This window comes from Macaca nemestrina, chromosome 14, assembly GCF_043159975.1.
Source record: "Macaca nemestrina isolate mMacNem1 chromosome 14, mMacNem.hap1, whole genome shotgun sequence".
In the NCBI taxonomy this organism is placed as follows: domain Eukaryota; kingdom Metazoa; phylum Chordata; class Mammalia; order Primates; family Cercopithecidae; genus Macaca; species Macaca nemestrina.
Window position 1 is genome coordinate 10,119,794 of NC_092138.1, and position 4,411 is coordinate 10,124,204.

A 4,411-nucleotide genomic window follows, 5' to 3' on the forward strand; every position below is an offset into this window, starting at 1 on the left:
CCTCCATTATTTTTTAGCTTCTACTGTTGCTGTTGAGAATTTCAAAGCCATTCTGATTCCTACTGTTTGTATTTGACCTGCTTTTCCTCTAAGGAAACTTGTAAAGTCATCTCTCCATTCCCAGGATTCTGAAGGTCACTAATGATGTGTTCGATGGGGAACAATTCTCATTTAATGTGCTCCCCACTTGGTGGATGCTTTTCATTTGGCAAGTCAAATTCTTCAGTTATGATATATCTTCTTGAATTATTTTTCGATTCCTCCTGCCACCATTTTTTCAGTTCACTCTCAGAAACTCTCTTTATTGGAAGTTGTCCCTTCTGAAGTTGGTCAACTAATTCTTTAAAATTTTAAAAAAATAATTAATATCCTCAGAAACAAAACAAAAACCTCAGAAATAAGCAGTAACAAAGGGGCTGATAATCATAAATTTAAAACATGATATCAGAAAAGTCACATGAGATCCATATATTTGGTGACATTAAAATCAAGAACTCCTGTTCATCAAAACACACCATCACAGGAGTGAGAGGCAGATGACAGAGTAACAGAAAATATTTGCAATTTTATATCCAAGGAAATACTTGTATCCAGCATATATAAAGAACTTCTACACATAAAAAATGGAAAGCCAGTAAATCAATTGTCTATCAGCAACAGAATGACAATACCCTCCACCATATTATGACACAGCAAGAAGGCCCTCACCAGATGAGGTCTCTCTATCTTGGACTTCCTAGCCTCCAGAACTGTGAGTCAAATATATTTCTTTTCCTTATAAATTATTCAGTCTGTGGTATTCTGTTACAGCAGCATAAAGCAGACTAAGACACTTGTGTTTGTTGTCTTATCTGCATGGTATTCTGTTGTGTGAATATACCACAGTGCATTTGTTCATTCTGCTGCTGATAGACAATTGAATCCAATTTTTATGGATAGTGCTGCTGTGATCCTTCTTGCACATGTCTTTTGGTTTACATATATGTGCATCTCTGTTAGATATATACCTAGTAGTGGAACTATTGGGTTATAGAGTACTCATATGTTCAGAATTAGCAGATGTTGCCAAATGATTTTCCAAAACGGGGTTGTACCAATTTATACTCCCTCCAGTAGTGTATGAGAGTTCAGATTGCTTTAACACTCTCACTAATCCTTGGTATTGTTTTGTTTGTTCTTCACTTTAGCTGTTCTGGTTGATGGAGTATTGCTGTGGTTCTAATTACATTTTCCTAAAGCTGAGTACCTTTCATACCCATCAGAATATTCTCCTTTGTAAAGCACCTGTTCAAATTTTGCCCCATTTTTTATTGACTTTCCATCTTTTTAAAATTTATTTGTAGAAGTTCTTCATATATTCTGGATACAAGTACTTCATTGGACATAAAATTGCAAATATTTTCTGTTACTCTGTCATCTGCTTCTCACTCCTGTGATGGTGTTTTTTTTTTTTTTTTTTTTTTTTTTTTTTGAGACGGAGTCTCGCTCTGTCGCCCAGGCTGGAGTGCAGTGGCGCGATCTCGGCTCACTGCAAGCTCCGCCTCCCGGGTTCACGCCATTCCCCTGCCTCAGCCTCCCGAGTAGCTGGGACTACAGGCGCCCACAACCGCGCCCGGCTAATTTTTTGTATTTTTAGTAGAGACGGGGTTTCACCATGGTCTCGATCTCCTGACCTTGTGATCCGCCCGCCTCGGCCTCCCAAAGTGCTGGGATTACAGGCGTGAGCCACCGCGCCCGGCTATGGTGTGTTTTGATAAACACAAGTTCTTAGTTTTAATGTTGTCAAATATATAAATGTAGTGTGACTTTTCTGATATATTTTAAATTCATGGTTCTCTGTCAGCTCTTTTGTTATTGCTTATTTCTAAGGTTTCGGTTTTTTGTTTTGTTTCTGAGGATATTAATACTTTTTTCTTTTTTTTTTTTCTGAGACGGAGTCTTGCTCTGTCACCCAGGCTGACATGCAGTGGTGCAAGCTCGGCTCACTGCAACCTCTGCCTCCCAGGTTTAAGCGATTCTCCTGCCTCAGCCTCCTGAGTAGCTGGGATTACAGGCATGTACCACCACACCGAGCTAATTTTTCTATTTTTTTTTCTTGGTACAAGATTTTATTAAAGATCTTCACAGAGCAACATCCAGACTCCAGAATATAGCTGCCAAGGAGACCCTGTTATGCTGTAGGGACTGGCTGGGGCATGGCAGGCGGCTCTGGCTTCCCACCCTTCTGTTCTGAGATGGGAGTGGTAAGCAGTATCTCATCTTTGGGTCCCACGATGCTCATGTGGTCAGGTAGGGGCTTCTTAGGGCCAATCTTACCGGTTGGGTTCCAGGGCAGCATGATCTTCACCTTGATGCCCAGCACACCCTGTCTGAACAATACATGGGGCACAGCAGTGTCAACGTAGTAGTTAACAGGGTCTCCGCTGTGGATCATCAGGCCATCCACAAACTTCACGGATTTAGCCCTCTGTCCTCGGAGTTTCCCAGACACCACGACCTCACAGCCTTTGGCCCCGCTCTCCATGATAAACCGCAGCACACCATAGCAGGCCCTCCGCACAGCAAGCCCTCCTAGGAGTTTGTAATGCAGAGACTCTGCCTGGGCAATGGCACACAGACCTCTAGTGGCCACCTTTTCAGCATAAAGCTCTACACTGCCCTCTGGAAAGCCAAACCTCTTCTAAACTACAGTAGTCAGTTCCTGAATCCACCGGCCCCTCTCACCAAGAACATTCTGTGTTCTGGTGGCTAAGATAATGATTTCTGTCCTGGTTGGTGTAACTCACACCTCAACTCCGGAGTAGTCATCTTCAGCCAGCTCCCGAGTAAGAAACTCATTCAGTTCAGCTTTGAAGATGCCATCAGCGGCAAACTTCCTCTTCTTGGAAATTTGCACAGCCATCTTCCCACTGCGCTCCGCCGAAAGGAAAGGCCTATTTTTTTTTTTTTTAGTAGAGATGGGGTTTCAGCATGTTGCTCAGGCTGGTCTCGAACTCCTGACCTCGTGATCCGCACGCCTCGGCCTCCCAAAGTGCTGGGATTACGGGCCTGAGCCACTGCTCCCGTCCTGATATTAATGATTTTCTAAAGCTTTCTTTTTCCTACACAGCCTCTGTTTCTTCCCAGTCATCCTTTTCTGTTTACTTCTTCCCATCAATCACCTTAGTGGGTTTCTCCAAACGTCCTATGATTTTTGGCTCTCTGGTGATATTTAAGAGTTTTTTGTGCACGGCAACTTTCACACAGTATGGTAGGCTGAATGAATTGTCTCGTCAGAGGAATCCCTGTTTTCAATGTATATTTAGGTCGGTCCTCTTGGATTGTTTCCAATTCACCAAAGAATACACTTTCAGTTTCTTCCTGAAGGATAAAACACTGGCTTCCAAGTCTTGAGGTCCTTCTTGGAGAGGATGAGTGTCCCTAGTTCAAACCAGCTGGAGCCCTCCAATACAGATAAGTCTTGTTTTATCCTCTCCCTAGAATAAACCTCCAGTTTTCTATCAGAGAGGGGAGGGAGAAGTTTCTCACATGTGGGGAACAGTGGATAGGATCTGTTTGTGAAACTCCTTAAAGAGATCTGAAGCCAGCCTTCTGATTTATAGCCCACTCTTCTCCTTTTCTCCTGGAGGTCCATGGCGCTCACCATTTCTGAGCCGTTGGGGATTCTGGATTGTAAGTCAGACGCCTCTTGGACTTTCCCACTGCTGTCACAAAACTCAGCCTTCCAGGTTCTGCTGAGCCAGCTTCTACGCATCCTTCTGCTTTCTATCTTCAAAAAAATTTTTTGTTGTCTCTTTGTAAGTCTATATCTTTAAAAAGAAAAATCTCTTAACTATCATCTTACTAAGTTTTGGGGAAGGAGCCGACATAGATGAAGGCACTCAATCCACCATCTTTAACTGGAAGTCACTGCATTTAGCTCCCTAATCCATGTAGAATCTATTTTTGTGTGTGTCCAGTGTAGGGTAGTATAGATAATATACATGTTCTGAAGAGATATTCATTTGTTCCAAAACCATTTGTTGAGTTGTTCATTCTCTCTCTCCTCATTCAGAATGCTACCCTCCTTACCCAGACACTCCATTCTCGCTGTTCCTCTAGTGAGCCGGGTACTAGCCCATCCAGGAACAGGTCAGTGCTAGTTCCACACCTGGGTGTCCTTCTGCCAAATGTCTGCCTAGGATAGTCTCTGTCCTCCTTCAAGCCTTTGCATCAATGCCTCCTGACCAGAGAGGATCATGCACATCACATACTTAAAATTGCATGTTACCCCTATCACTCTCTTTCTTCCTCAAGGTTTTTTCTCCATAATATTTCTCCTCTCGAATTTCCTATGATGTTGACTCATCAGTTTTGGCTGATTGTCTTGCCCTGCCTCACTAGACTGTAACCTCTTTGATCCATGGATATG

At 42.9% G+C, this 4,411-nt stretch overlaps 1 pseudogene; it reads right to left on the reverse strand.

Moving 5' to 3' along the window:
* Positions 1–2,099: 2,099 nt before the first annotated feature.
* Positions 2,100–2,908, reverse strand: LOC105498792 (small ribosomal subunit protein uS3 pseudogene; annotated as a pseudogene).
* Between the last annotated feature and the right edge of the window lie 1,503 nt (positions 2,909–4,411).